We start from the raw sequence: 11,286 nt of genomic DNA, 5'->3' as shown, positions 1-11,286 counted from the left end.
ACTAATTAATTGCTATGACCTCACCATTGAAAGAGCTTAACAGATCCTCCTGAATTGCGCAGCTAAAGAATAATCGCCCTAATTGGCGTATTCTCGACCCCTATTGCTCATTTATCAAAGCAGAAATCCAGCTGGCAAGTGAGGGCGAGTGTACTAGCACTCAGCTCTGGCTCCGACTCCAGCTCGCGGAAATACGCCTCGTATATCGGTGCGTATGTACACGCGGCAAGCTTACACAAACTCGCTTGATAAATCAGGGCCAATGTTGGGAGCTTTTTTTTTCTAAAATACATGTTCATTTATTTACCATCTGATAAACCTATATTTTCTCAATTTGGACTGTAAGACAAAAAACAACAAATATATGACTTTTAACTGTGGCCACTTAAAATAAAGATCTAAAGTTTGTCTGTTAAAATAAAGTAAAAAAGTAAACAATTTTGAGATGATTTTTTAATGATTTGTTTACTTGAAGACAGTACTAATACCTCAAAACTTTGTTTCCTCCAACAATAGTACATTTATTTATTGTTGTTGTAAAGGGTCAGACCCCTTCTATCAGATTAGCATAGCACGCCCAATAAAGTGATTGGACATTTATGAGTGGGGTTGGACCAATGAGTTACAGAGCAGATCTAACCACTATTGGCAAAACTACATATTGATGCCAGGCTAGAGTTTGAAGGATGCCCTCTCAATGTATACCAGTATACTAAAACTCTAGATTTTAGTTTTCAAAAAATATATATTTTTTTGTATTTTTTTTAAATAATTGATGCAATAAAAATGTGTTCGTTATTTTGTATCATGGGGTTTTTATTGCCCTGTATCTCATCTAATCACAAATAGTTTTGTCTTCCACTGTAGATTGGAATAACTAAACATCCATTTAATGAGTCTCCTTTACACAGCTTTTCATGTTCACTTTTCTGGTCCATCGTACAAAAAATAAAACATTGTAATTATGTTGAACATTGCCTATTGGGCATGCTGGAGACACAGAGGTGACATACAGTAAATATTGGCTACCCGCTACACTGGGAAAAAAGTCTGTAGTTGCCCATGATCACAAGACTAGCTTCATGAAAATTTATTTTACAGTATAATATAATAGTATGAGTATATTAAAGTTTGCAACACAAAATTATTTCAAAGTTTGTTATTGGATTAATTTATTTTTTATTTGTTTAATTTATTATTTTGACATGATTTTGTGTTTCAAACTTTATTATACTCATACTATTATATTATAATGTAAAATACATGTAAAAAATGAAAAACAATGTACTGCTTTTAGACATAAAAATCCAGACAGAAATGAACAGCCCAGGAGGTAAAGTTAATTTGGAATTTGTTTAGGAGCTAATTTCAAACACAAAATATTAAAATTATATTTCTGCACCTAGCCATCAAAAAGCCTGCTCTTCCTTTTCACCTTTCTTTTTACTCTAAGTGTAGTAAATTGTTAATACAGGTAATAAATGTGTTCTAATTATTTGGCTACATATTTTACTGAAATGTAAGCAAAAATGAAATGCAGTCTGCAAAATCTAACATCAGGTATAATTATTATTTCTGTGCACTTGTACTCATCTTAACAGTAGTTAGGGAACACATAATGACAAAGCAATACTAAATATGAATAACTGGAAATAGTCAAAGACAAATTTATGAGTACAAGCATACGTTATGAATATATTATAATGTGAACAAATATACATATTGGCACAGTCATTTTGAATTGTGTTGTTACTTACCTTTATCGAGTGTTCCATTCTTTATGTGAGAATATGGAGATAGAGGTGCAACTTTTGCAGTAATAGTTTTTACCCCATCTTTTTCCATCCTATATAGATAACATTCCTTTCAGTGGACCTTTCAGTAATATATAAACCTTCTACAGTCTTTCTCTGGTCTGTATTGTCTTTCTTCTTTATCAAACAAGGATCAGTTAAAGATTAGTGGGATTAGTAGGGGATTGCTTCAAAACAGCTTTTAAAAATCAATCCTTTTTTTTTGTCAGGAGTTTACACTCCATTTTTACACTGCAGTTATTTACTAGTAAATTTCCACCACTATTATTCCAAACACTAATGTCTTTCTGCTATCTTACTACTTTGTTAAGCAGAAATGTGATGTTATAAAAGTAACAGTTATCCTATCAGTAATATTAATTGAGTGTGTCCAATTTAACCTATTTCATAAGTGTGCCCATCTCCACTTATTCCATTTGTCTAGACCACATATATTCAGATAAATAACAGGTAGTGGTATTGGGTGATGTCAAAGATCCCCCCAGGACCGGAGTATCTGTGCCGTCCTCACTGTCACCCACCTTGCACTCCCCTGCTGCCAGAAGCAACTCAATTTAAGGATCCCATTCTCTGGTCACTATCTGGTCTAGGTCATGTGACTCTCTGACAGTTGCCCCTTTAGCTCAGAGGACTTGTCCCTGTCTGCATTCCTGATCCTGTTCCTGACTTTTTGGCATACCAATTCCGGCTCTGTCTAACTACTCCTGATTGCTGCCTGTCCTGACCTCTGGCTCATCTTACTACCCTTCTGCCTCATTCTCCTGTACTATCCTTTGGTCCTAAACTTTTAGCAGTTGTGTCCACAGGAGCCACATCCAGGCAACATGCTCACCTAGAGAACTTTTGGAGAAAACCAGGGTGTTGCTTAGATTCTGTGCCCTGTACACATCTCTGCCAAGCGCGCTGGTGTCAGGTGAATTCATGAATACAGGAGTAATAATATGAATGGGAACTACACCTAGCAGGAAAAACAAGGAAAACTGCCACTGCACATTCTACGCATTCATAATCAAATAAGATCCTAAAAATTACATCCCGCATGGTTTAACCATGTGGTACAACATGAAAAAAAAAAAATTTGCAAATGATTTTTTGTGTTTAAAAAAAAAACAGTGCAAATACTTAGAAAAATACAAAAATGTTAAGGTGTTTTTCAATTTTTAGCTTTATTAACTAAAAAATGACCAACAAAGTAAACAAATCTTTACTTTAATCTTTATCTTTACTTTTAAACTTTATTACCTAGTTATATTCTGTGATTCTAGAAAAGCATCCAGCTTTTTCTTAAAGCAATCTATAGAACTTGCCAAAACTACTTCCTACAGGAGCCTATTCCACATTTTCACAAACCTTACTGTGAAGAATCCCTTCCTTATGCAGAAACTTATGTGAAACTTCTTTTCCTCCAGGAGTGCCCCTTGTCCTTTGTAATGACCTTAAAGTGAATGATTGTGAGGCAAGTTCCATTTATATAAGGGAAGGACCATTTATATATTAATATAGGGTGATCATATATCCCTTTAAACATCTCTTATCAAGGTTCAGCTAACGTGGTTGTGCAGTTCAGCTAATCTCGTCTTGTAGTTAAGTTCCGCTATTCCTTTTATTAGTTTTGTTGCCCTTCTCTGCACTCTCCCTTGTTCCACAATGTCCTTTTTGTGAACTGCTGCTGAAAACTGGACTGCATACTCCAGATAAGGTCTGACCCACGCTTTGTACAGTGACAAAGAAATATTTTGGTTTTACTTTTTTTTTTACTTGGCTTTTAATATTGCAGATTGACATTGCATGCTATTATTAAGTCTTTCATCTAACAAAACCCCAAGATCCTATTCCATTTTTGACTCACCAAATGTATTCCCTCTAGACAGTATGAAGCATACATATTGTTAGTCCCTAACTGAATAACTTTACAATTATCAATATTAAATGTAATTTGGAACTTGGCTCCCCAATCAAACAGTACATCCAAATCTGCTTGTAGAATATAGACATCCCGTATGAACTTTATTCCATTACATAGTTTGGTGTCATCTGCAAACACAGAAATGGTACTTTTAATACCAAATGCAAAATCATTTATACATTTGTTAAACCAGTGATTTTCAACCACTGTGCCGCGGCACACTAGTGTGCCATGAGCGATCTTCAGGTGTACCGTGAGAAATTATCCAATGTTGGTTAATTGGTGTGAAGATTATTTATTTACTGCAAATAATTTGTCTTCATTTGGCGCAGAACAAAGAAGTACTCTTCCACTAGATGGCAGCAGGTAGCTAATTAATCTGTGACATTTTTGTTTAGTGGTGTTCCGTGGGATTTTTCTAATGTAAAATATATGCCACGATTTAGGAAAGGTTGGGAAACACTGTGTTAAACAGTGTTTAAAACTAAACCCTGGGGTACACCACTAATAACCTTAGACCATTCAGAGTATGAATCATGAATCACTACTCTCTGGGTGCGGTCTTTAAACCAGTTCTCTATCCATTTACAGGTTGATTTTTAAAAACCTATTAACCAGAACTTACATTAATTGTCTGTAGGTTACTGTGTAAAATGCTTTTGCAAAGTCCAAGTACAGAATATCAACTGCTTCTCCATGGTCTGCCTGTTTACTTACTTCCTCATAAAAAGAGTGTAAATTTGTTTGACAACTTTGATCTTTCTTGAATCTATGCCAACTATAACTTTTAGTATTATATTCTAGCAGAAATTCTTTTGTGTGGTACCTTTTAATACTCTATAGGATCTTTCCAACTATAGAAGTTAACCTTACCGGTCTCTAGTTACTAGGTAATGACTTTCCTCCATTTTTAATGATAGGTACCACATTGGCCTTATGCCAATCCATTGGTATCATGCCAGTGATTAAAGAGTCTCCAAAAATCCAGAGCTTAACCGTTTTCCTTTGTGTGCAGAGCTAAAAAAGTGTTTAGTAAATCGGCCATTTCTTTATCCCCAGTTGCAAACCCTGAGACATCCTTTAAGGCGCCTACATGTTCAAGTCTGATCCTTTTGCTTTTAATACATTTTTTTAAAAATGGGGTTGGCCTTATTTTCTTTTGCAATCTGTGTTTCATTTTGAATGTTTGCACATTTTCCCCGGCAGATTCACACTGGCGAGCTTGCATTAAACTCACTGTATGAGCTAAGAAACAAACATATTTTAAAATGACTTATTTTTTTCTAGTTAGGCAAGATTTAACTGAGTTCATCTCTTTTACATAGGCGCCTGTCTAAACGCTTACCATGCCTGATCGGAGGAGCCGCCTGGGGGTAAATATTGTGACTTTCCGCAGGCTAAACCTCGGCTTTGCCACTGGAATAGATTTTCCCACAAAAGTCACAAGCACACACACGTTCTTGTTTGCTTCTATAAATATATATATATATATATATATATATATTATAGATAAGCGAATCGAAGCTGACGAAGTGGAATTCGATCTGAATTCCTGAAAAAAATTAGATTCACAATGAATCCGCAATTTCCTCGCGATTCGTGGTAACAAATCGCAATTTTTATCTAAAATGACGGCTACATGTGTGAGGACATGGGGCAAGGAACTCTGGGAAGCCGAGATGACCCATAATGCCATGCATGCAGCCAATCAGCAGCCAGCCAGCCCTGTGATGTCACAGCCCCATAAATAGCCTCAGCCATCTTGGATTAAGACATTTTACAGCGTTCTGAGTGCAGGGAGAGAGGTGTGCAGGCGCTAGGGAGAGTGTTAGGAGAAACCTCATTGTGAGAAAAAAATCAAAAAACGATTTATAAGTGGGGGAAAAGGATAGGGAGGAATCATTTCACAGCATCTTAGTGCAGAGAGAGACGTCAGAAGGCGCTAGGAACAGTGCTAGAAAAGTGATTTACAAGTGCAGGGAAAGATTATTTGGGGATCGAAACAGCCATTATACAGCGCTGTCATTCCAGCAATTTATATATCCAGAAAAATATATACACAGTTCACTGTTGTAGTTATTTGTGGTGAAAGCGTTTAGTGGCCTATTTCAGTACAAAAAGAAAAATATATTCCACTTCAGTTCTGCAGTTATTTGTGGTGAAAGCGTTTAGTGGCCTATTTCAGTACAAAAAGAAAAATGTAAACGCACTTCACTATTGTAGTTATTTGTGGTGAAAGCTTTTAGTGGCCTATTTCAGCCGGGGAACAGGGTGGAGCCAGGGAACAGGAACAGGGTGGAGCCGATGAGAAGGGTGGAGCCAGGGAGAATGATGGCGCTGGCTGCTCTGCAGGGGATGGGGGCCAGAAGGACCAATTGGGATTTGCCAACCCAGCCTGTGAATAATCACCTGATTTAGCTGAGATTGTTGGCCCAGGGATTCACTTAACATGTTACAGAGATGGTCAACTTTAAACATGTAGGCAATTCTAGATTGCCTACATGTTCAGAGTGGCCGATTGTTGTTGGACCGATTCTGTCAGACGACGCATGGCCACTAGATGTTGTTGGGTTAATTCTCGGTCCTGGCGATTTTGATTGAGGTTTTCATGTAGGAGCGTAAGGACCTGTTCCAAATTATTTGAACTTGGGGCAGACATTCTTGACTCCACCACTCTATCAAAAGGCTAAGTGAGTGAGGCTTAGAAGCTGGCTGCCCACACTGGGGTGACCCAATCCACCTGCATCCACTGGTTGCTATAAAGGGGAAAAAAATTACTACAGTATCATACAACTTTGTGGGTCACCATGACATTATGGAGACAGCATCCCTACATTGGAACATCAACAAATGTTAGACAAAATGTTAGACACATTTATTCTGAACATTAAACATTGATTGCTTACGGAAACCTCAGGTGTCTCCTCTTCTTTTTGTGGTAAATGTCCACCTGAGGGACCCTAAACAAAAAAACACAAGTGGAACACATTGGGCAAGGTTCATTCCCCCAACGCATCCACAAAGGTACATGATATATCACATCAAAATGAATGAACGTGGTGTTTAAAGAAACATACACCTTTATACATTTCTTTATCTTAAACAGAATGAATGTCATGACAAGTCTTCACATATCAAAAGTCCCCAATATTTTGCACAGGCTAAAATATTATTTACATTCAGACAGAAATTAGCGGTGGTGGCCATTCTCCTTGGCTCCATGTTACTAGAAGGAAAAAAATAAAACAAGTATGGGACAACACATCAAAAACATTTTTTGGAGGAATACAGTAAATGGTGTATTCTTACATTTAGTTTTTTGTGTAGCAGCCTTCTGGTTTGTGTGTTTTTTTTTTTGTGTTGTAAATTTTTGGTTTGCATGCAGAATGGCTAAGAAACTCTGTGAAAATATATAGTTATATAGTACGTGCACACGTTCATGCGCACTCAAATGTGCGCCAGGGCAAGCATTGTTCATGTTGTTATCATGGAGGAGGATATTGAGGTGGAATTGCTTTTCACCACTGCTGTTGTGGCAACAAACACAAATCTTCTGGTTACTGCAGAGGAGGTGCAGCAACAACAACCTGAGGAGCAGCCTTCAACTTTGCGATGGGTCCCGGAGCCACGCGTTTTCTTGGAGCGTAACCGCCTTGATAATTTACATGACCAGGATGTCAAAAGGTGTTTCCGCCTGTCCCGCCAGGTCATCCATGACCTGTACAGCTTGCTGGAAGCTAAAATTGCTCCAAAAACCAAGAGAAGCCAGGCTGTGCCAGGAATGACCAGGCTCTTGGCCACTCTCTATATTTTAGGAAGGGGTTCCTTTCAAACCTCCTCGGCCTTAATTTGTGGACTAAGTAGACTAAACTATAGTTTCCAGGGTTTTTATGAAGGTCATAAATGCCATTGTGGACCTTGTCCCACCATATATTCAGTTCCCTCAAACAGCTCAGGAGTGGAGGAAGGCAAAGGTGTATTTCTTCAGGCGAGTGGGATTTCCTAATATTTTGGGGTCCATCGATGGCACCCATGTAGCAATTCAGGCCCCTAAACTGCAGTAAATCGCCTTTCGCAACCAGAAGCGATATCATTCCCTGAATGTACAAATAGTCTGTGATGCCAACAGGAAAATCATGAGTGCACGCACAGGTTTCCCAGGATCATGCCATGATGCCTATATCCTGCGTCAGACAGCCCTCTACCAGAAATTCATCTCTGGAGAAATCAATGATCAGGGCTGGTTAATAGGTAATGCATAATGTCGTTACTGTAATACAACTAACAGTAGTAAAATCATAAAGACACTTATTATGTTGCTATGTCCCTTTGCATTGCCAACCTGTGCCTGCATCATGGTGATACCTGGGACATTCCAGAGGAATTCGAGCTAGAGGTGTACCAACATCTCGCCTCCAGCTCCCAAAGCACAGCAGAGGGCCATCGAGTCAGGGATGAACTTATTGCCAATGTCTTTGCACGTGAGTATTTACATATGTTTACAAAGCATGCATTACATATTTCAGCACATCATGTATGGGTTACAAACCAACCTAGGAGTTTAAGTCATAGCAAGCACACTTTAATCATTTGGGAAATGAAATAGCAGACGTACTTGTATAAGAGCCTAATACCTTTATGCGACACTTTACAAAAACACATAACCAAACTGGGGCAGAGTGCAATTTAGTGCAGATTTGGGCAAGCATTGCTTATGCAGCCAGTAAAGCATGAAAAACACAATCCAGCACCATGTATTTACCACTAAAACATGATTAACCATGCTGCTTAACACATCCTAATAATGTAATCTATTTTTTTGCAGGGCGATAACATCCCTCTGCTGTGCTGCCAAGCCTCTGGAATGTCACATCACAGACTACTGTACATTATTATTATTATGATATTGCTTCCAGTTAGAGGAGAAATCCACATTTATGTTCCTCCACTCCCAAGCTAAAGAGAGGAAGTGAATATATAGTTGGTCCATGTCAAAAATGGGATTGAAACCTTCAGAAACACCCAGGAAACTGTGGACTGGCTCAGTGCACAAATTAAGGACGACGTGGTTTGAAAGGACTCCCTTCCTAAAATATATAGAGTGTACAAGAGCCTCGTCATTCTTGGCGCAGCCTAACTTCTCTTGGTTTTTGCAGCAATTTTACCTTCCAGAAAGATGTACAAGGTCATGGATGACCAGGCGGGACAGGCATAAACGCCTTTTGACATTCTGGTCATTGGTTTGAGGAGCAAAAAAAAATGAGTTTGTTGGCAGAAAGCAATAAAATATGTTTTAATAAGTTAAATTGTCCCTGGCATTTTTCAATATAACAATGACAACAAATCTATAACACTACCACAAATGTAGTTGTGTGGCAGCAAATCAACATGAGTGAAAATGTCAGACTAAGAAAATTAAAACAAATAACAAAGAAATAAAAACATGACAGTTTATTCTTAAAATAAATATGTACATAATACATTCAAATACCAGTATGTGATAATGTGACTTTGAAAATGGGACAAATGACTTTGAAAATGGGACAAAGGAATTAATTGCTATGACCTCACTATTGACAGAGCTGAACAGATCCTCCTGAATCGCACAGCTGCAAAATAATCGCCCTAATTGGCGGATTCGCAACCCCTATTGCTCATTTATCAAGGCAGGAATCTGGCTGGCAAGTGAAGGTGAGTGTACTAGTACTCGGCTCCGGCCCGCGGAAAACTGCCTTGTATATCGGCAGGTAAATACGCGTGTCGTGTTTTCGCGTATTTGCTTGTAAAATCAGGGCCTTAATAACAGCATGCAATGCCAAGCTCTAATATCTAAAGCTAGTAAAGTACTTTCTTGTATTAAAAGAGGAATAGACTGCAGAGATGGAGACAATATCCTGCCCCTGTCCAAACATTGGTCAGTCTACATCTGGAATATGCAGTCCAGTTTTTGGGCACCAGTTCACAAAAAGGACATTGTTGAATTGGGGAGAGTGCAGAGAAGGGCAACTCAATTAATAAAATTCCTTTGTGTACACAGAGCTAAAAACAGTTTAGTAAATCCACCTTTTCTTCTATCCTTAGTTACCAACCCTGAGACATCCTTTAAGGGGTCTACATGCTCAGATGTGATCTTTTTGCTATTAATATATTTTCAAAAAATTTTGGGGTTTGCCTTACTTTCCTTTGCAATCTGTCTTCATTTTAAAGTTTTGCACATTTTATCTCCTTTTTACATCTTTTGTTATATTCTTTATAGTTTTCAAAGATGAATCTGATCCTTTATTTTCATATTTTTGGAATGCCCTTTTCTTGTTCCATATGGCTTTTTTTCAGCTGTGAGCCACATAGGCCTCTTAAACTTATTACCCATTGGAATATATTTTTCAGTGTGGTTTTGTAGAACAGACTTGAAACATTCCCATTTCTATTCTGTGTTCTTTGAGGACAATATTGTCTCCCAGTCCAAGTCACAGAGAGCCGCCCCTAATAATGGAAAATTTGCACTCTTAAAATTAAATGTTTGAAACCAAGGCTGCCAGTTATAAACATACAAGAATGCTCAGTATATTGTAGGGTTCAAGTACTAAATTGTAGTGTAATGTACCAAACATCTATATTACTGTACCCTTCATATTATTCCAATAATACTTTGAACAAAAACACACAATAGTGGGAAATTTAAGGCCAATTAGAATTTAGTATAAACCGATAAAACCTTTATTGAAGTACAAGGTAGCAACAACAATGATAGTTGCAGCTGCATAAAAATTTTTTTTGTATACATAGTGCACCCAATCTCCTGTGTAGACACCAAAAAGAGTCGTGTTAAATCAGTCGACGCACGTTTTTTTAAAAAAAAGTTAAAACATATAGTAATAGGTATACATATTTTTCAGTTCAACAAAGAACCATAGTTGTAACAATTTTTACCTACAATGATGAAAATGCTCATGATTGGCCATACAGCATGATGTAAAAACAAGTAGTGGAAGGCAGCAAGAAACACAGGCGGCTCCATGAAAAACTCAAATTCCTGGATAATTTCGAAAAAACTATCTTTAGAAAATAAATACTTAATTTATTGTATGGGCTAATATGTTTATTTCTATTTCCAATAGGATCATTACCCTATACAAAAATCTATTAATGTAGATATATATAATGTAGAGATACTTCAGTCTGATACCTCTTGCAATCACAAAAGCCATTGTGCATTGTGACAGGGCAGGTTAGGAGCCTTCTGTATATCTTGAAATATACAGATTGTGCAATTAAAGTTGCTACCTCTTGCTATTTTTCAAAAAAGGCAAAGACATTTCTGTCCTACTGTACAAAAAACACACATATTTCACTCTGATTCCTCTTGCAAGCTATCCAAAAAGCCAAAAAACAAATCTGTATTTCTCTCAAAAAATTGCATATATTTAACTGTGATAGCACTTGTTATATATCCACAAAACCAAAAGAAATGTGTATTTCTCTCAAAAATATACAGATATTTAACTGTGATAGCTCTTGCTATATATCCACAAAGCCAGAAAAATGTCTGTATTTCTCTCAAAAAAA

At 37.4% G+C, this 11,286-nt stretch overlaps 1 protein-coding gene across 4 annotated transcripts in view; it reads right to left on the bottom strand.

Moving 5' to 3' along the window:
* LOC140338729 (uncharacterized) overlaps positions 1 to 11,286 on the bottom strand; it is a 101,056-nt gene that overhangs the window by 73,519 nt on the left and 16,251 nt on the right. For 2 of the 4 annotated variants that reach the window (XR_011922304.1, XM_072423051.1), the window contains exon 1: positions 6,627 to 7,347. The exons of 1 other annotated variant lie outside the window; for it this stretch is intronic. The gene's annotated coding sequence lies outside the window, so the exon portion shown is untranslated. Of the gene's footprint in view, positions 1 to 6,626; positions 7,349 to 11,286 lie in introns of those variants that run through there. One more of the 4 variants, XR_011922305.1, reaches the window with a different exon arrangement.

This window comes from Pyxicephalus adspersus, chromosome 9 (genome assembly GCF_032062135.1).
Source record: "Pyxicephalus adspersus chromosome 9, UCB_Pads_2.0, whole genome shotgun sequence".
Taxonomy (NCBI): Eukaryota; Metazoa; Chordata; class Amphibia; order Anura; family Pyxicephalidae; genus Pyxicephalus; species Pyxicephalus adspersus.
The sequence above is the reverse complement of the archived record's forward strand: the minus strand, read 5'-3'. Positions and strand labels throughout refer to the sequence as shown.